General features: G+C 37.2%; 1 protein-coding gene across 29 annotated transcripts in view; it reads right to left on the reverse strand.

Annotated features, from left to right (window-relative positions):
* The window catches only part of DTNA (dystrobrevin alpha), a 419,414-nt gene that overhangs the window by 211,849 nt on the left and 184,999 nt on the right, over nt 1–22,566 (reverse strand). For 28 of the 29 annotated variants that reach the window (XR_001886016.1, XR_001886017.1, XR_001886018.1 and 25 more), the window contains exon 2: nt 6,526–6,650. The gene's annotated coding sequence lies outside the window, so the exon portion shown is untranslated. Of the gene's footprint in view, nt 1–6,525; nt 6,651–12,912; nt 12,954–22,566 lie in introns of those variants that run through there. The other variant, XM_017874032.1, reaches the window with a different exon arrangement.

Below are 22,566 nucleotides of genomic sequence, written 5' to 3' on the forward strand. Positions count from 1 at the left end.
AATACAGTATTGGAAGCTCTGCCCAGGGCAATCAGGCAAGAGAAAGAAATGAAGGGTATTCAAATAGGAAGAGAGGAAGTCAAATTATCTCTGTTTGAAGATGACATGATTATATATTTAGAAAGCCCCATCGTCTCAGCCCAAAACCTCGTTAAGCTGATAAGCAAATTCAGCAGTGTCAGGATACAAAACCAATGTGCAAAAATCACAAGCATTCCTATACACCAGTAATAGACAACCAGAGAGCCAAATCATGAGCAAACTCCCATTCACAATTGTTACAAAGAGAATAAAATACCTAGGAATACAACTTACGAGGGATATGAAGGACAAACCACTGCTCAAGGAAAGAAGAGATGACACAAACAAATGGAAAAACATTCTATGCTCATGGATAGGAAGAATCACTATTGTGAAAATGGCCATACTACCCAAAGTAATTTATAGATTCAATGCCATTCCCATCAAGCTGCCATTGACTTTCTTCACAGAATTAGAAAAAGCTACTTTAAATTTCATATGGAAACAAAAAAGAGCCTGTATAGACAAGACAATCCTAAGCAAAAAGAACAAAGCTGGAGGCATCACACTACCTAACTTAAACTATACTACAAGGCTATAGTAACCAAAACAGCATGGACCTGGTATCAAAACAAATATATAGACCGATAGAACAGAACAGAGGCCTCAGAAATAACACCACAGATCTGTAACCATCTGATCTTTGACAAACCTGACACAAACAAGCAATGGGGAGAGCATTCCCTATCTAATAAATGGTGTTGGGAAAACTGGCTAGCCATATGCAGAAAACTGAAACTGGACCCCTTCCTTACACCTCATACAGAAATTAACTCAAAATGGATTAAACACTTAAATGTAAGGCCTAAAATCATAAAAACCCTAGAAGAAAACCTAGGCAAAACCATTTAGGACATAGGCATGGGCAAAGACTTCATGACTAAAACACCAAAAGGGATGGCAACAAAAGCCAAAATTCACAAATGGGATCTAATTAAACTAAAGAGCTTCTGCACAGCAAAAGAAACTAGCATTAGAGTGAAGAGGAAATCTACAGAATGGGAGAAAATTTTTGCCATCTACTCATCTGACAAAGGGCTAATATCCAGAATCCATAAGGAACTTAAACAAAGTTACAAGAAAAAAACAACCCCATCAAAAAGTGGACAAATGATATGAACAGACACTTTTCAAAAGGAGACATTTATGTCGCCAAAAAACATACGAAAAAAAGCTCATCATCACTGGTCATTAGAAAAATGCAAATCAAAACCACAATGAGATACCATCTCACACCAGTTAGAATGGTAATCATTGAAAAGTCAGGAAACAACAGATGCTGGAAGAATGTGGAGAAATAGGAATGCTTTTACATTGTTAGTGGGAGTGTAAATTAATTCAATCGTTGTGGAAGACAGTATGGCGATTCCTCAAGGATCTAGAACCAGAAATATCATTTGACGTAGCAATCCCATTACTGGGTACATCATTCTACTATAAAGACACATGCACATGTATGTTTATTGCAGCACTATTCACAGAAGCAAACACTTGGAACAGACCCAAATGCCCATCAATGTTAGACTGGATAAAGAAAATGTGGCACATATACACCATGGAATTCTATGTAGCCAAAAAAAGAATGAGTTCATGTCCTTTGCAGGGATATGGATGAAGCTGGAAACCATCATTCTCAGCAAACTAACACAGGAACAGAAAACCAAACACTGTATGTTCTCACTCATAAGTGGGAGTTGAACAATGAGAACATATGGGCACAGGGAGGGGAACATCACACACCAGGGCCTGCTAGGGGGTGAGGGGCAAGGGAGAAATAGCATTAGGAGAAATACCTAATGTAGATGATGGGTTGATGGGTAAAGCAAACCACCATGGCACCTGTATACCTATGTAGCAAACCTGCATGTTCTGCACATGTATACCAGAACCTAAAGTATATATATATTAAAAAATCTCCCATCACAATGTTGTTCATTATTGTAAGGACTAACACCTCCACTCTTCTCACCCTTCTCTCCCAATGTGACATTAAGATCTGTTTAGCCTGAGTTATCTTTGATGTCAGGTGTTTTCCTTGACCCAACAGGCAACATCATAAAGTTGGTGTGATCATTTCCTACATATGTGTACCAAAACTTCCAAAGCTGAATGTTTGTACCATTGTTTCAGGGGTCTCTTCCTTGCTAATTCATTAGATTTACATATTATGTAGTATATATAATTAATGGGTGCATTTTTCTTCCCAAGGGCACTTTTAAAAAATTATAATTTTATAAAATCTCATTTCCATAAGTTAGAGAGAAACGTTAATGATTAGAATTTTTAGAGCTGTATCAAATAAGGGGAAGACTTGTACTGGCAATATCAGTTATTCATTGTTTTAAACTATATCATGAAGCTCCTCATACCTGTGTCTCCCAGCTTTAGGATGATAAAGGAGTTTTAGAAATTCTGCTCATGATGGCATTTGCACATTGTCTGAAAGGATTCTAAATTAGGCATTGCAGGTTCCACATTAACATTGGTTGAATAGATGAAAATTGTTAGTAGAAGGAACACCATGTCCTTTAGAGTCCAACCACAGTACATTAAAATGGACAGATGAGCAGTTGAGATGACCTCTGAGACAAGATTGAAAAGGAACACGTCTACATAAATAAATGAGAAGGAAATGAAAATAGCAAGGCCCTTCTATTTAAAATAACTAAGTGAAGTACCAAAATGATTAAGTGAAAAGCGACTTTAATACCAAGGAATCTCTTTAGAACGAATGGAATTGTTGAGATAGAGTGAACTGATGATCAAGAAAGACAGACACTGGGATCCTGGTCACATTGCTTTCCAATACATCCAGTATTTATTATAGGAAATTTGAAATGTTCAGATCATAAGGCATCTTCAAGTAGCAAACAACCATTACTAAAATAGAGAGGTCAGATCTTTCAACTGTAGGTGAAAAGAACCAAAATGAAGTAAATCAGAAGCTTTAGATTTAAATGTGAATGCTGGAATGAAACTGATTTAAATGTGAATGCTGGAATGAGATTAAGAAGTTCTTATACTATACATAGTAAAATTTGTGAAATGAAGATATTTTAAAATAAAATAATACTTGGGACATATCTGAAAATTTAAAACCTTCCCATTAATTTGATATGCAAAATGGGAAACTTGACAATGATTGTGTTAACAGCAATGAATTAATGTTACAATATTGAATAGCTGAGGATATGGTTTTAAATATATAAGTTTAATTTTTTTCCCAGTTTTTTAAAAAACAAACCTTCAAGAGAATGACAAGAGAAGACAGAGATAAGAGAAATTATTTTCAAAAGACACATGTGATAAAGGATTATTAGCCATAATATGCAAAGAACTTTTAGCTTTCAATAATAAGAAAAAAACCCAATTAAAAAATGGGCAAAAGATCTGAACAGACACCTCACCAAAGAAGATACAAAGATAGAAAGTAAGCATATGAAGAGATGTTCAACATCATTAGGGAACTGCTAATTAAAATCAGAAGTATACACCTATTAGAATGACCAAATTCTAAAACACTGACATCAAATGCTGGAGAGGATATGGAGCAACAGGACACTTATTTGTTGCTGGTGGAAATGCAAAATGATACAACTACCTTGAAAGACAGTTTGGCAGTTTCTTACAAAAGTAAACATCTTTTTACCCTATGATCCAGCAATGACACTCCTTGATATCAGCTTGGGGCAAAAGTAGTTAAATCAAAAAGTAATGGCAAAACTGCAATTACTTTTGCACCAACCTAAAATATTTACCCAAATGAGTTGAAAATTTATGTCCACACAAAAACCTACATTGGATGTTTATATCAGCTTTATTCATAATTTTCAAAACAAGGAAGCAACAAAAATGTCCTCCAATAGGTGAATAGACCAATTAAATGTGGTACATCCAGGCAGTGGAATATGACTCAACACTAAAACAAAATGAACTAGCAAGCCATGAAAAGCCGTGAAGGAGACTTAAATGCATATTACTGAGTGAAAGAGGCCAACCTGAAAAGGCTACACACTGTATGATTTCAACGATATGACATTTCGGAAAATGTAAAACTATGGAGCCAGGAAAAAGATGAGAGTGAGGTGCGGGGGAGGGATGAATGGGCAGAGCACAGAGTTTTAGGGCAGTGAAACTATTCTGTATGATATCACAGTGATGGAAACATGTCATTTATGCATTTGTCAAAGCCCATACAATGCACAACACCAAGAATGTACCCTAATGTAAACTGTGGACTTCAGGTGATGATGGGTTAATGTAGGTTCATTGATAGTAACAAATATACCATTCTGGTGAAGGATGCCCATAGTGTGTGTGGGGTGTGTGTGTGTGTGTGTGTGTGTGTAGGTGGATATATAAAAACTGTACTTTCCACTTAATTTTTGGGTGACCTAAATTGTTCTCAAATAAATTTTACTAAATAAATAAATGACACACTGTATGATTCCATTAGATAAAGTTCTAGAATAGGCAAAATTAGTTAGTGGTCATATAAGCCATGATGATGGTTTCCTCTGTTGGAGGAATGACTGGAAGGTCACATGAGCAGGACTTCTGGGGGCATTGGTAATCTTCTTCTTGATCTGATTGGAAGTATACACTTTGTGAAAATTCATCGAGATATACACTTACTTGTGACCTCTTTGTATGTATATCTCAATGTCTTAGTATAAAGTATTTTAAAAGTAAAAAACACCCTGCCCAACTTTACATTTAAATTTAATTCCTAGGAAGCACTTGTTTTCTTAAGAAGCAAGTAATCCGTGTTCATTTTTCTTCCAATAATTTTGGGAGAAATTAATGAAGCATTGATGGATTAGTTAGGATTCAACCAAGAGAAAAGAAAACATTCTAAGTATTTAAAATGATAAATGTTAATACAAGGAAATGGTTACAAAGATGAAAGAACTGAGAAGCTAAATTGGGAACGGTGAAACAAATTAAAGATGAGCAGCCTCAGGAAGCCAAAGGCACTATCACTCATGATTCTCAAGGGATAAAAGGGAAGAGGTGGTGTTAATGAGGTTCAGGGTTCAGGGTCACTGGAAGAAGCTAGAGGTAAGGTGTAGGAGTGGAGGGGAGGCTGTGGCTGGAAAATACAGCCCATAGGGTCAGTTCCTGTGGAATGAACAGAGGTGGGGTAGGGCAAGGAATGGCCCTGAAGGTAACAGGCACAGATGGGCACACGTGGAAAATAAAGGATTCAGAAAATAAGTTTTTCATTTTCATTTTTTTCTTCTACAGTAACTGTTACACTAGGCAAACTGATTTACTGGTATTTTTGATGGGCACCAAGTTTAGCTTCTGGGAACTGCGTTCAACACACATCTTGTAAATAAATAGAATTACCATTTTAGTTCTACATCCAATCTCCATAAACCAAATTTATACACCCGCAAGTTTATGAAAGCATTATTTGCCATCATTTTGAAGTTAATCAAAAGTATTAAGGAAGCATCTCTGCCTTTCAGATTAGATTTAGACAGTAGCCAATGCTCTGTCAGCTGCATTATTTTATTGGAATTGTAAACATAGGTATATGCTGGTGTTCTGAAGATCACCTTTCTTCAAAGTACATAATAAAGCCACAGTTTGAAAACTAGACTTAGGAGGAGGCAGAAAGCCACACAATATCCTCAATATGACCACCATTCACTTTCTCCATTCCCCTCTATTCTGCTGAAAAATGGCGATGGCATATATCAGACTAATATTAAAGCACCAATTTTAGGCTCTTCTGTTTTCTAACATGGAAGGGTGATGACATACGATAACGTAAAATATATTTATTCATCCATTTTATGGCCAGACAAAACAAAGCTTAATGTGTGTGTGTGTGTGTGTGTGTGTTGTGCTTAATTGTACATAGCACTTTAAAAATTTAGCACACCTGCTTTAACCATGCCCTACTTTTAATTCTAAGTAAAATCTCCCAATAAGCAGCATCTAAAATGTTATCCCTATCTCAAACACAGATTTGTTAGTGATTAAACCATTATTATCATCATCAAATTTTCATTCAGTTTATGCCATCAAAAATTTTGTCTCATTCTGGTTTATTACTCTGATATTAAATACATTTTATATTTTACAAATCATATAACCTTTAGAATAGAATGAAGCATTTTGGCATTTGCTTATTAGAAGCCAGGAAGCGACGGTCAAGACAACCTCCATGTTATAGAGCTCACAGTTCAGATGGTTTCTGATAATAATACTAACAATAAATAAACAAAAAATAAAGAGAGTAAGTCTTTCATTTTCTGGAACCTCACTAAAGGTGCGAAACTGAAAGGCATTGATAATATTTATTTAGCCATCTTGCTCCACCTCAGCATTGATAATATTTAAACCCATTTTCTTTTCAGGCAAAGGAGAGGAGCACTTTAAAGAGAAACAGTTCAATATTCATCTTAAGTTCTTTGTCTTAAACACACTCACCTAAAATTCAATGAAGGGACAGCATGAACTTTTCAAAACCATCTATATTCTTTGAAATGGCAGTTGATTATGGCACTTAAAGACTTCCCAAGCACTTCATCCAAGGATTGGTAAATCCTATTTATCTGCAATGAGAAAGTAGACTTTTATTTAGCTAAGCAATTCACACTTCTATATTTATTACACAAACAGGAAGCCAGAATTGGCAGATCTAGAACATATGATATTTTATAAATCCCCATATCCTCTATTAATAACGTATGCAATTTGGAACTTTGCTTTCCATTTGGTATAAGAAATATTTATAAAAATAGACATTTATGGTAGAAGTCATTTCACTGATGAGGACAGTGAGTCCCAGAGGGATGAAGTGATCATCCAAGATTTAAAAGCTGGTTAAAGATAGAGAGTGACCTGGAACCTTGGGTTCCTGATATAGCTCTATGGATTTAGTTGATTGAAAAACCAGAAATGGGAAAACATGGAATCTTCTTTGTTTTCCAAGTAGATAGATTTCTGGAATATTTTATTGGCATAATTTTTACTAAAGCCAAGTAAAGTACTACTAAGATCAGAATCCTTGGACTAATATTTCCTCTGATGGATTGAGCTTGAGCAGTCATAAGTAGATACCCTGTAAGGGTGGACTACAACAAGGTGGACTACAAAGGCAACCTAATGTTACTTAATAATCCATATGATTATGTTGTATAGTAATAACAAATAAATTGTAAATATTTCACAAGATTGGCTGTTAATTTTTCTTAACTAAGCTGAATGATTTTATATGCTTTTGCCTTCTGAGAAAATTTCTAAATGAGAACTGAAAGACACAGCTCCAGACTGCCCTCCCCAATGCCCAAGATCCCCAACCCTATGCCTGGGAGTGACCCAGGCACCCCACTCATCATCTCCCCTCAGCCAGTCCTCCCCAGTGTTCTCTTCCTCCTCACCCTTTCCTCCTTGCTTCTCCCTGTGAACAAACAGGCTGGGTGTTACTATCCCAGGTGCCAGATGGCTTGAAGCAGCAAAAATTTGAAGCTTAGGGAATCTCATGTTAAGATGAAGGAAAAGTGTGGGGAGGAGGGACACAGTAAAGTAAAAGGGACAAAGCATCTGGTGGCAGTGCGGATGGAAAGGGAAGGGATGGAAGGAACCCAGCTCTGCACCTTTGCTGAGTGATGGGTGCCTTCTGCTTCTGACTCCCAACCCATGCTTTCCTCTCCCAACCCAGGTTATCTAAAATGAACACAATAATTATTTTAGCTTTCATGACTGGGTTCAGGCTTCCTATGATTTGAGGTACATAAAGAAAATTCTATAACAAAATCTTCCCCTTCCTCTTATCTAAGTTATCAGACATGTTCGTTATTACGTGAGGTTTATTTATGATATGGTTTTGCTGTGTCCCCACCCAAATCTCATCTTGACTTGTAGTTCTCATAATCCCCACATATCATGGGAGGGGCCCAATAGGAGATAATTGACTCATGGAGGCTATTATCCCCATGCTGTTCTTGTGATAGTATAGGGGCTTTTCCCTCTTTGCTTGGCAGTTCTCTCTCTTGCTGCCACATGAAGAAGGACGTGTTTGCTTCCACTTCCACCATGATTGTAAGTTTCCTGAGGCCTCACCAGCCATCTGGAACTGAGTCAATTATACTTATTTCCTTTATAAATTACCCAGTCATGGGCAGTTCTTTATAGTAGTGTGAGAATCACCTAATACAATTTAATATGATATAAAGAGACTTTAACTACACAATTAACCACTGTTCTGTGACATTTGGAACCAACAGTCTTTCCCCGTGCTATGATTCTAGGCACACACATCTGTTTGACATTCTTTGAATTAAATGTATTATTACAACAGTAGTACTTTCAGATATTTTTTGTTTCTTAAAGTACATGCTATTATTTCTTTTAAAATTGGAGTTAGAGTAGATTAGACCTATGTATCTGAGAATAAGTTATATATTAAAAATATTTCTCCTCATGAACACAGCTCTCTAAGCCATAGTACCTGGAAAGAAATGAAAATCGCATACAATCTAATGTATTATATTTTCACCTTAGGCTATATCTATGTATATAATAAAGTGAGATAAACTTATATCCTGCTCTATCTGGTGATGTACAATCACTCAAGAAATCACTTGGTATTGTTCTAGGGACCTCTTAGGATTTGGCTGCTGGTTGTTGCTCCTGTACCTGACAATTTTGGGAAGGATGACTTGCATATTTCTTTTTTTTTTTTTTTTTTGTGCAGGTCCAATGGGTTACTCCAGACTGCAGTAGATTTGGAGGGAGCCTAAACAATGCTCAGATAGAGACACTGTGTTAAAGTACCACATGGGTGGTCCAGGTTGACATCTTGACCAGGATCTATGATTCATAAAAGTTGCACCTTGGGTGGTCTCTGGATCACAAGCCAGCTTTAGATTCTGCTGTTCCTCTTCTACCAAGAAGTGGCCCCATTTCACCCCATATATCACAGATAGTGATTAAAAGAAGTTAGTTGTCTAATCTGGAGGCAGATCCATCCCTACCATTCTTGGCTTCTATCCTGCATGGCAACTCCAGAGTATGTGGAGTTAAATATCCTCAATTCTTTCTACTCTTTCTTTCACCTGAGGGTGGCAGCTTCCCAAGCGGCTAGTGAATTAAAGGCATCAATCCTACTCTACTCTTCCTGCAGCCTACCGGACACTTGCAAAGCAAAATTGTCACATGAACATTGGGTGGGAATAAAAATGATACCTTTCTCCATTCTCTCTCTCTTCGAGACAAAGTCTTGCTCTCTCACCCATACTGAGTGCAGTGGCATGATTGTGGCTCACTGCAGCCTCAAACTCCTCAGGCTCAAGCAATCTTCCCATCTCAGTCTCCTGAGTAGCTGGGATTGCAGGTGCTCAGCACCACACTCAGTTAATTTTTGTATTTTTTGGAGATGAGATTTTGCTATGTTGCCCAGGCTGGTCTCGAACATCTGAGCTCAAACAATCCATCCGCCTCAGCCTCCCAACATGGTGGGATTACAGGCATGAACCACCGTGCCTGGCCCCTTCTCTCTTTAAATTCTTATTTAAATCACAGGTTGGCTAACTTAAATTCTAGGATGGCTGACTTGTGGTTAGAAATTAAATTTTAGTGTCATGGTATAAAATAAAAATATTGTATTCTTTACTAAGCTCCCAGAAAACCTTTCAGCCAGGGTCTGGATTGGAGTTAGGAGCCAGTGTCTTACCACAGAGTACCATAAAGCAAGAAGTACTTCATTTATTTTGGGTGCTGCATTTTAGGCATATAGGTTGGATGGAAGTTGCAGGAGTCACATTTTTGCTTAATAAGAGGACCCCCTCAAATTGGAGGACACAAAACAGAATGGGCCACCTAAAAAGGTAGTGATCTTCATATCAATGATATCAATTTAAATAGAGGCTCAATAATCATTTGTAGTGGTGGGATTTGGTAAAGCATACATGTTTATCACACATTTATTATACACAAGTTGGGATATGTAGTCCTCTCAACCCAGATTCTGTGGGACCTAGCCAAGTATTAGACCGGAGAAGAGTTAACCTTTGTGTTAGTATTCCTATTTATGCTTGGACTGATGTTCCTACCATAAATAGCACTTTGTCCTCACTCTCTATTGTTTATTTTGATATATTCCCCTGTACTGCCACTACCTGATTATTATTCATTCATTGTCTCTTCACACCAGAATGTAGCTCCACAAAGGCAGGAACTTTTTTCATTGTTGTGCACCTGATGCTTAGAATGATGGCTGGCACACAGTATGCCTGCAGTAATGTTTATTGTATGAACAAATAAATGTATGAATGAACGTATATGTTTGGTTGTCACCAAATTTAAATCTAAGAAGTTTGTATTTTTCTTTCGCACAAAGATTTGCAAGTCAGATTAAAGCTTCTAGATGATGATTTTATTTATACACACCCTAGAATAAACAAGATAGGGTGAAATATATGATTAACTAGCAAGAATGTAGTAAAAGAAAAAATCCTATTACACTTTCTTATTTTAAAATTTGTCTTCTTTTTCTTATAAACATTTGGTTCAATTTCCTTTCTCTTACCCCTGTGAACTTGCACCATATTAAAAATAATTTCATCACAATCTGAAGACTTCATGATTATTTTATTCACACTAAAAATATAAGGAATCCAAGCAGAAATTTTAGCTACTTTCATTATTATTCAAGAATGGGTAGCCTAAATATTAAAAGGAGGAATAAAAAGGTGCTCTCCAGGACTTCTTTTGAGGGTATGACTTTTGTTCAGTGGTTCTCAATCTGGGTGATTTTGCCCCCAGGGAATACATGACAATGTCTGGAGACATTTTTGGTTGTGCAGGGTGGGTACATGCAACTGGCATCTAGTAGGTACAGGTCAGGATGCTGCTGAACATCTGGAAATTCACAGGACTACCACCCCCCAAAACCCAGCCAAATAATGAACAGTCCAAAATGTTGATTGTACCCAGGTTGAGATACCCTGGTAGGTGGTCCGCGTTCCTTTGAGTCCTAATACTATTCTGTAATTTTACTACAGGTCCCATCCAGACCTCCGAAGTTGAACAAGGTAAGTCTAATTCCCCTTTTGAAGCTTCCTCCAACTCTGTATACCACGTGAATTCCTTCCTGCACCTCCCAGCCGTGCTCTTAGACCCTCTCTGTATTCCAGTCCTTAGTGCTGCCACACCACTCTTGGGAGGTCTTTCATTGCAGCACCTGTTATCATTTTAAATTACCGTGAATTTTCTTATCCCTTTATAAGAATATGTGCAACTCTGGGCAGAGACTTATTGCTTGCTTCTTCATCATCTCTAGCACATAATTTTTAATGATGAATAGCCATCATCACTAAATGCTTGTTTGAATAAATGATTGATGGTGGAACAGTTAGCAAACACGAAACTCGTGTTTTCACATCTGGTTCCTGTACAGAGTTGCAGTATAAACTTACTCAAGTAATTTCACCAGATTATTAGTTATCGGCCTAAGAACGTCAAAGTGGCTTAGAAAGTTGTAGTAAAATGGATTTGGAATCATGGCCCTTGGACTAAACCCAGAATCACCCCAGACACAAGGATATTAAGTCAGAGTCACGGAGAGGACGGCTGAGAAATGGGCTTTTTGGACAGTTAAAAGCTGGAAACAGAATTAGTGCTATTGGATGCTTAGGCATCCTCTCTATTTTAAGGACTTGTTCTTGTTGACACAGAGCTCAGTGTGAGAGACAGAAATATCTTGGGTGTCTTTACTTCCTATTAAGGGCATAGCTTATTTCTTCAAGCCCCTAGGATAAAGGGGCTGTGGCTGTGACAGTTTAGTTGTTCACATCCAGTGTGGCACCTTCGCGGAAGGGCAAGATCACTCAGTCAGGCGGGCCTCTCCCATTAGGGATTCTGGGCCCGAAGGAAAGTGCCATTGAGACTGGCTGCATCAGCTCCTATGCTGGGCGGCAACCTCATTTCTGTGAAGTTTTTAAATCTTTGGACAAATAATCAGGGAAATTAATCTAATCTCAGAAGAGGTTGTGCATCTATAATTTGTTTCCATCAAATCACAGCCCAATGACTGCAGAAACATGTGTGTACTTCAAAATTCTGGGTATCCATATAGGCCACTACTGTGCCTCACTTTTCAGATACCTACTTTAATACTTATCTCTGATAAAATTTAACGAGACAGCAAGAAGATATTTGAGAAGTATAAGATAGTAGCAGAGAATTCGGTTTTATTCTTGATATTTCGTCAATAGAAGTGGATAAAAAGTTGTACCTTATCACTTAGGTTAAAGTAAGATAAGGCAGAGAGAACAATATTTGTAGAAAATAGCTGTCAATAGGAAAAAATATATACCTTCAGCAAAGAATGTAGAATTTTCATGCCACAAAGCCGAAGACCTGCTGCCATTCAGGAACACTTAAGAAATAATATGATGGCCTGCCTGTCAATATCAGTTCAGCTGGGTATCCAGTCAACTATTTTAAAGGTGCTGAGAAAAATGAAGGTGGTTTATAAAGGATTTACCAGCTGTTTCTTGCACAGCATTTTTTTTTTTTTATTTCTGAAAGACTGGCTCTGTGTATCTTTCTGTTGCATTTTATTGTAAGGTTAAAACAGTTGGTTATCGAGATGATACTTGCATTTTTAAAAGGTAAGGTGGCTCATGCCTGTAATCCCAGCACTTTCAGAGGCCAAGGCAAGAAGATCCCTTGAGCCCAGGAGTTCGAGACCAGCCTGGGCAACATGACAAAACCCCACTGATTAAGTGTACTTTACTTAAGTATCTCAGAAATTTTGTAGAAATAAAAAAAAAATAATAATAATACAAAAATTAGCTGGGCGTAGCATACCTGTGGTCCCAGCTGCTCGGAAGGCTGAGATGGGAGATAACCTGAGCCCAGGAGGCGAAGGTTGCAGTGAGCCAAGATTGTGCCACTGCATTTCAGCCCGGGTGACAGAGTGAGACCCTGTCTCAAAAAACAAACAAACAAACAAAATGTAAAAATAATTGGCTTACATGCTAATACTTATTAAAATCAAGTTTTATTAAAATAGATGAGACAAGAAACATGGAGTTTTTAAAGTGCGTGTGTGTGTGTGCGTGTGTGTGTGTGAGTGTGTGTGTGTGTGCATGTGTGTGTGTGTGTGTGCGTGTGTGTGAGTGTGTGTGTGCGTGTGTGAGTGTGTGCGTGTGTGTGTGAGTGTGTGCGTGTGTGTGTGTGTGTGCGTGTGTGTGTGTGAGTGTGTGCGTGTGTGTGTTTTAATCAAAGTAACTTTCCTTTTAGGAAATGTGGAAAATACGATAAATTGTGAAGAAAATTAGTATCACCCACATTCCACCTCACAGGAAACCCCTATGAAGATTTTATACATTTACTTCCAGTTACACACACACAGGCATATGTTTGTGCATATATACACACACATCATAATTTTTAAGGAAGTAGTTGAGGGACTGTAAACTATATACAATTTTGTTTTAATATTTGAAACTTTTATGTCCTATTAGCAATCTATACATATTCAGCATGAATACTTCCTCCGTTTATGGCTATGAAATTATTTTTATTCAACTTGCTCATTAAAGGCTATGATACATATGAAGATCTGAGACATCAGTAGTGGCTGAATGATCCTTTATTTTATTCATGTACTTTATACACACATTCACACAGAACATGTGTCAGCTACATTTCAGGGTAAAGCAGTAACTCACTATTTTATTTTTATATTAAGGTTTATTTTGTTATAGAAATTGCTACTGTACAGAACTCAGGCATCCCAAAATATCAGAAAAATAAGAGTCACTTTCTTAGAATACACTTTTAAAGGGAGTGATTATCTCATTTTGTATCTTTTTAAAAAATACAATTGAGAAACCAATGAGAGTCTTATTGTGTTTTTACCTACACAAATAATCACTAAACGTAAGTATCTCAGGTTTTCTTAGATGAAAATCTCCTTTTATGAATGTAAGTAGGGCAATAAGCAACTAAAACCAAGTATAGATAAAGGCCACCCCACAGTGATGAATCTCATTAAAGCTTTATATTCTCCATGTTGAAATTAATTCCAAGGCAGAAAGATTCATGTATTTTTGCTGATCAGGACAAAAAAACAATGTTTTCCCAAGTGCAGTCTTTTGTCTCCTGCATCTCATTACACCCACCAAATTGGCCAAAAAAAGAATTAAATTGAATTTTGCAGGTTAAGTAAAAATGTGTCAAAGGTTAGTCTAACTGGCTTTTAAAAAGCCATATTTGTAGTTACCTGCAAGCAGGTATACCATAGAGTCTATTGAAATCTCTCTGATACTGTGTGATCATGATTTTGCTCATAATTTCCATGCATTCATTTGTTAGAGAAGCCCACTGCACACTTCTAAGAGACTGATACAGTGTGATCTGGTATAACTGTCTGTTGATACTATGATGTAAAGTTCAATTAGAAAAGAAGGAAGGAAGTTAGAAATAAAGGATAAAACCTTATAAAACTAGATATAGAACAAAAAAGGCAAAACAAAAAAAAGATTTTGTAGGAACTCTATCAGTTACATTAATAACCCAAAAAACAGGGTGAGTGGAGAGGAGAGAAAATGTTTGCAAGCAGAGTACCGTACTTCCCACAAATAGAATGAATTAAGTTTGTACTGAGCATATGTAATTCCACATTTTTAAACATCATTCTTCTCTAATATGCATTAAACCCCAATCATAAAGCTTGCCTTCATAAAAAATGTGTATGCAAATGTAGCAGTTATTTGGACACAATTTCACTGACAAACTCTTAGGCATGAAAATCAGATTCTTAATATTTTGTTGTCATTGTTTGTAATGTATATCTTGTTTCCCTAAAGAAAAAAATACTTGTGTGCAAAATAAGGGTGGTTGTTTTCTTAGACAAAGAGATACTTTTACTGGAAATCATAAAAAAACAGAAGCATCTAATTCTGGGAACGAATGCTCAGGTCTTGCCGTTAGCGGTGTCTTTGTACCTTAACTGGTGGCCTTGCATATGACATATGCCTTAGCAGCCACCTGAGGGTTACTGAGAGCTTGACTTAGCATTTTCATCTGACTCCGGGGAGATGAGTACCTTTAAAAGAAGAAGAAGAAGAAGAAGAAGAAGAAGAAGAAGAAGAAGAAGAAGAAGAGGAAGAGGAAGAGGAAGAGGAAGAGGAAGAGGAAGAGGAAGAGGAAGAGGAAGAAGAAGATAGAAGATAAATCATTTAATTTGGTATCAATAAATTGCCTTGCTACTTTGGGGTTAAAAAAAGTGATCCCGTATCCTACATCAGAGGTTTTTAAACTTTTTGTTCTGAAGACCCCAAGAGCTTTTGTTTGTTTGTTATACCTATCAATATTTACCCTATTAGAAATGAAAACTTACAAACTTTAAAAATATTTATTTATAAATTCACTGCAGATAAAACCCAAAGCTACTTGGCAAGCTAATGGAAAGTTAAAGCTATTGATAGGTGTACTTGCCCTTGTATCTCTGTGATAGACCTAGTCTGTCCCCCAGACACCTTCCACCTGTCTGTTTAGACCCCTTCCTCAAACCCTATTCTCACCCCATAACCACACCACCAGTTTGGAAGGCTAGTGTAGCAGAAACGAGACATACGGACATTGTATAACCCAGCATTCAGGTTGTGGAGTTCATTTTATCCCACTTGCATACTATTCTTAGTGCATTAACCCACCCCATCTTTCCTCCCTTGATTCTCATTATATGTTTAAAATTGATTTAATAAACCACATGATTGGAGCATCTTAAAATAATTGGTGTAAAAATTCATTTATGTGACAATGATAAACCCATTACATGTGACATAAATAATATATATTTTTAATAAAATAGAAATATTTTCCAAGACAAAATTTTGGTGATAAGCATGGTTTTACATTTTTTGGAAATCCCCTAATATCTGGCTTAGTGGAAGACAGCCAGATTTACATCTCTGCTTCTGCATTTAATCTACTGGAATATGTTTTGGTTGACAAATATGAAGAAACTCCAGGCTCACAGAGACATGTAGTTTGAAATGGTAGAGTCTTTTCATAGCCTTTCAGATTATTATGGACAGTTTTCTTTGATACAACAGTGAAATTTAACAACTGATTCTTCCTTGAAAATGGAATGTGGAATCTGAAACATATCATATCTATTACAGTAAACTCAATTATCTGTCTCATACTTGGTATAGTTTTTTTAAAAAATCTATATATGATTTTATGACAAAATGAATTGTTCTGGCTCACTTAGTAAAGCAGATCTTCCAAATGTTTACATTTTATTTTCAATAACAAAAAATTACTTTTGTTAATATCACCACGAGTCTCATCAGAAAAGTACTGAGAAGCTGTCAAGTTTATAGTGGCAGATGTAGGCTTTTCAAAATTCTAATTTCTACTTGAAAGTTTGAATTTTATCATTGTCAGAAATTCCTGTCAGTTGTTTTTTCTGAAGCGACAAACTTACTTCACTCATTTTCAAAAAAAATTTGTCAAATACCCCTGCTGAAATAATCATAGTTTGTCCGCTCATTGTTCTTTTAAATAAAAATGTTCTATGAAAGAAGTGACTAGTTCCACTTGTACCTTGAACAATAATACCTGGAGACAACTGTTGCACTTCAACATATTTCCAAAGTGCTTTATGCATACTTCCCATTTCCTCGCACTATTAAAAAGATGTGACCAGGCATGGTGGCTCATGCCTGTAATCCCAACACTTTGGGAGGCCAAGGCAGGAGGATCGCTTGAGCCTGGGAGTTCAAGACCAGCCTGGGCATAGCAAGACATATCAAGACCTTGTTTCTACAAAAAAAGAAAAAATTAGCATGCACCTGTATGTAGTCCCAGCACCTTAGGACGCTGAGATAGGAGGATCGCTTGAGCCCAGGGGTTCACGGCTGTAGTGAGCCACGATTGTGCCAATGAACTCCAGCTTGGATGACAGAGTGAGAGCTTGTCTCAAAAAAATAAAATGTAAAAATAAATAAAAAATAACATCATTTACACTTCCAAGACTTAATAACATGCTGTTGCTTGCTTTGTTTTTCACTGCAAGTGCATGGGAGTGAAGAAATATAACTACCAGTAGAGCTTGGTGCCATTGCCTTCAACCTCTAGTAATGAGGTTCCAGCAGTTTTACTTACCATTACTTTTGCACATCTGTGTGAATGTCCACATAGTGAAAAAGGCAAATAATATGTTAGTTGTTATTAAAATAGTTTTAACCTCAAGAATCCTGTGAAAGTGTCTTCATTTTGAGAACCATTGTCCTAAAAGGAAGGGCATGTATTAAGGTGGCTGAGACAAGTCTCTGAGGTTGAATAACACAGTTGCTCCTCAGGGTTAAAGGATATCACTTAGCACAGAGTCTGACACAACTGTCAACTCAACAGATGTTAGCTCTGATTACTACTATTTATAGTATTTCTTTTTCAGATCAAGAAGCAATGATATGAGTAAATCAGAATATCAGCTGTGTGTTGGAACTTATCCTACCTAAATCCAAATTTTAGTTCTGCAATTCTTCTGTGAGTACAAGCTACATGCAGATATGTTTTTCCTGCTATTTTGAGCAAGACTGAGATTTTGTCCCTCACATGTCAATTTTGCAAATCCTTGGGTAATCAGTCATGAGAGACATTTCTCAGTCATTGGTTAGTGGGGATAACTGAGAGATGGTATTTGACTGGGTCTTAGGATCGCCCAGTCCCTGATCTTCTTCCTGCCATAGCATGTTTGGGAAGCAGGTATTTCCAAAGGGTTATGCTAAGCTCATAGGGACATCTAGCTGATGTAAATGATGGAAACAGGTAAGTGTAAGTCAAGGAGACCAGTCACATTGTGCTTGCATATTTTACTCTTAGGAATATTTTTTACTGTCTCCAAGAAATGTGTTCTCCCTCATTTTCCTTGAAATTACAAGAGGCTTGCTTGCTATTTTTACCATCTTTGACTTGAGTACAAAAATTAAAAAACAAAACAAAACAAAAAAACAGTCCTTAACAACAAAATGGTGCAAGCTTGATAATAAGTAACAGCTTACATTTAATCTTGGTGTTAGAAAAAGAGAGTGATAGTGATGGAGTTGAAATGAAGAGTGTGTGCCTTGTTTATAGAGAGAAGCTCTCTCTGACTGCCACACAGGGGCGTGGATATACAGTGTGGCCACATCTTTCTATTTTCAAGTTCAGGATGGAAATCCAGACATTTATATGAAATTTTCCAATTTATAAATGTTGCCCCAAACTGGGTAGGCCACATAAAACATGCTGGCAGGGGTTGCAAGCTGCCACATTTTTGATTTCTCCAAATATATAACTTAATTTCCCTCCATGATCTCACTCACCATTATCTTCTGCACTTAACCTCTGTCACCTCTCCTATCTTGGTGCAAAGAGAGTGAGAATAGGGGATGGAGAGGCGCCTTTATCTCCCTCTAGTGGTGAAAATATGCCAAAACAACTAGCTGAATGCTCATTCATCCTGTTCATTGAAAACTCATTTATGTGAAACTCATCCTTTGTCTGATTAAAATTAGCAAAACAGACTCTGGCTATTATGTGTGAGATGTGAACTGAAAGGAAATATTATTACCAGTGCAGATTAGACTCTGGGGTAAAAGAAGCCAGAAAGAGGGAGCAGGGATATCAGCCCAAGTAGGAATTTAGAAGACTTAAGCGTTCCAGACCTCGTCACCAGGAAAAGAGAAGAATCTGAAAACTTGTACTCTAACAGGAGGCAGGGCCATCAATACATACTGCAGCTGGAAGGCATACATTAAATTTTATGGGTAAAGTTGAGTATAGTGTGAATGATCAATGTATCCACTAGCTAGAGCAGTATCTAGTAAGTACTGCTAATTTGATCCCTGTTTTAAGTATTTAATAGTACCTTAGCTCTTATTAATTAATGGAGAGCATCTCATATTCTTTGTTTAGAAGCTTCACTTGGGGAAAATGTTTTCAGGGTGGAGAATGGAATACATTTTGCAAATAAACAGGAGTTCAAATAGGTTAGTAACACAGAGCTAATAAATGATACTGAGAAAGATAAAAAGTAGATATCATAAAAATTGTTGACAAAAAGAGTCAAACTCTGAAAAACATTTGAAAAGATAAATTTTGAGCCAAATATGAGTAGGCAATGGTCAGTGACACAGCCCTGTCTCCTAAGAGCATGTGCCCAAAGTAGTCAGGCTACAGCTTAGTTTTATACATTTCAGGGAGACATAAGACATCAATCAATACACGTAAGATGTACATTGGTTGGGTCAGGAAAGGTGGCACAACTCAAAGCAGGGGTGGGAGCTTCAAGGTCGTAGGTAGATTCAAAAATTTCTAATTGGCAATTGGTTGGAAGACTTAAGTTATTGTCTAAAGACATGGAATCAACAGAAGGGAATGTCTGGGCTAAGATAAGGGGTTTTAGAAATCAAAGTTCTTATTATGCAGAAGAAGTCTCCAGGTAACAGGCTTCAGAGAGATTAGATTATAAATCTTTCTTATCAGACTTAAAAGGTTCCAGACTCTTAGTTGATTCTCTCCTGGATGAGAAAAAAACACCTGGAAAGGGAAGGGGATTCTCTACAGAATGCAGATTTTCCCTATAAGCAATAGCTATGCAGGGCTACTTCAAAATACGTCAAATACATATATCTTAGAGTAAAATACTTTGATATCTTTCAGGGCCTGCTGTCTGTCAGGTGATGCTATACTAGATCAGGCTTGAATTTGGTGACCTATTGCTATAACAAGTCTTAAGATCTCTGTTTTAATGTTAATGCTGGTCAGTTGTGCCTGAATTCCAAAGGGAGGAGAGTATAATGAGGCATATCTGACCCCCCCCTACCTCTCATGGCCTGAACTAGTTTTTCAGGTTAACTTTGGAATGCCCTTGGCTGAGAGGAGAGGTCCATTCAGATAGCTGGGGGGCTTAGAATTTTATTTTTAGTTTACACAGCTTTGCTTCATTTGGATGCCCATGCTGTCTTAGAACACTACCCAAGTATATGCCTGTAGGTCAAATGTCGACTTTCAAGGATGATTCCCTCCCTTTATACTCATTTCTTTGCCTTCTGCCCTCCTTCATACACTCAGATAATTTAAAGAACTGAAATACAATCGCTTTTAAAGGCTCAATACTTCATTATACTTTTGTTTTGAAAACAGTTTTTGAGTTGAGAGTATGTCAGCAAAAGCAGCCAAAAGAATGTGGATGTTGTTACAAGGTCAGCTTTTCAGCAGCCCTCGGCAGCCATTACTGGCATTCTGTCAAACAATCACCACTGGCAGCAGGGCCATTCACAGGCAATGAGTCAGCAGCTCTGACAACACTAAATACGGTCACCGGTTAATGCGCAAGATAACAGGCTCACATGCTCCTTCAGAAAGGGTTGGTGAGAGGAAACATTTTATTTTTCAGGTTTATTTAGAAGAAGATCAGGATAGGTTGTTAAAACCCAGATGTTAAATGAGTGTGTGTGTGTGTGTGTGTGTACGTGTAAGAACCTAGACTGAAATATTTATACATATGGATTTCTTCTGTAAGGAAAAACAAGTTCAAACTGAGAGCTGAAATGTCTGAAGCTAGGCATTTCAAGTAAGATATTGTTGTACAAAGAAGTGCCTGCCTTATACCTGGGCTGAGCAGCTGAAATGTGGCTAGCCCAAATCAAGATGTGTTGGAAGTATAAAATCTATACAGGATTTCAAGCATACAGTACAAAAAAGGAATAAAAAGACCTCATTAATAACTTTTTATATTAGTTACATGTTGAAATAATATTTTTGATATATTGGACTAAGTAAAATATATTTAGATTAATTTCACCTGTTTGTTTTTCCTTTTTTAATGTGGCTACTAGAAAATTTATAATTACATATATGGCTTGCATCCTGTTTCTATTGGATAGTACTACTTTAAAGGAAGATATTTGATATCATCTCCTTCCAGTCATAACACACACACGCATGCACACAAACACACACACGTGTGTACAGTAAATGGGTAGGAAGACAGTAGGTGTTTTAAAAATGGAGGCTGTGAAATTCCACTTAAGGTGCTGATTTGAAGATCCCCATTCTCTAAGCTAAAGAACAGTGCAACATAGTCCATAGCACTGAAAGATATTCTACCCTGAATTGTCATTAGGCCTCAGCTGTGGGTACAGTGGAGAAAGAATGTCAGCCATATTTATTTAATTCTGGCCATTTTATTAAGAAAGAAAGGGCACTCAAGATGCTGAGAAATGACACTCTCATAGAAGAACAAAATGAGCTCTGTAGAAATAAATTAGTGTTGTTCTCTGGACTTTCCTGTTCTGTTTTAGACTTGAATGCTCTTAAGGCTGCTTTGGTGGTGGTGATCAAGACAGTATTATAACATATTGGGCTAAAACTTTGACTTAGTAAGGATTTTGATAAAGGCCACGTGCAGTGGCTCAAGCCTGTAATCCGGCACTTTGGTAAACCAAAGCAGGTGGACTGCTTGAGATCAGGAGTTTGAGACCAGCTTGGGCAACATGGCAAAACCCCATCTCTACAAAACTACAAAAAATTAGCCAGATATGATGGTACACACCTGCTGTCCCAGCTACTTGGGAGGCTGAGACATGACAGTCATTTGAACCTGAGGGGCAGAGGTTGCAATGAGCCGAGATCACGCCACTGCACTCCAGCCTGGGTGATAGAACCAGACCTTGTCTCAAAAAACAAACAAAGAAACAAAAGGATTTTGATAAAAGCAAAATTTGGATACTAATTTGGCTGTTTAATCAGCTACTGATTCTAATTTCTAGATTTGCTTGACTATGTTTTTGTGCTTTGAGTCTGATTTGTCACTGTTAGTAAATTATCCCCCTAAATTCTGGCTAGTGTTCAGGGATTCCTAGTAGCCTTTCTCCTGTATCCTGCTGCATGCTCTCTCCTTTTTAGTTTCAGTGCTTGAATCAGTTTCATTAGTCAGTTTCTTTCATCTTCTTCTTAGCCAATATCTACTTTGAAGACTTTGGAGTTTTGGAGTCAAACAGATGCCAATTTGAGACTCTGAAGTCAGCCAATTCTCCTGAAATTTCTCTTTCATCCATTTTAACTATTGACTTTAATTTTTATGAGCAAAGCTGGAAAGCAAGTAGCTGAGTGGAGGTTTCATTAATAGTGGCCGCGCCTTCCTGAATGATTGTCCAAAGGTGTATTCTAGCAATACGAAGATGGCAGTGTGTGTGGCTCCTGAACTATTTGGAAGAAAGCGTGAAATTCTTCAGATTATTTTTCATTCAAAACTATGCGATGTCTCCCCTCCTTTCCAAATGCATAACCTAATTTCATCCCTCAAATTCAGAAACTGAAATTTGGATACACTTCTATCAGAGAACGGCTCATGGTTTTCCCCTAAAATCTCTGTTTAGTAGTCTTCCTTGTCTAAATGGAGAGTGAGGTATGAAAAATCTAGTGTATCCATTTAAAGTTATAAAATATTTTAAAGAA

Source organism: Rhinopithecus bieti, unplaced genomic scaffold, assembly GCF_001698545.2.
Source record: "Rhinopithecus bieti isolate Rb0 unplaced genomic scaffold, ASM169854v2 scaffold_5260, whole genome shotgun sequence".
Classification (NCBI taxonomy): Eukaryota; Metazoa; Chordata; class Mammalia; order Primates; family Cercopithecidae; genus Rhinopithecus; species Rhinopithecus bieti.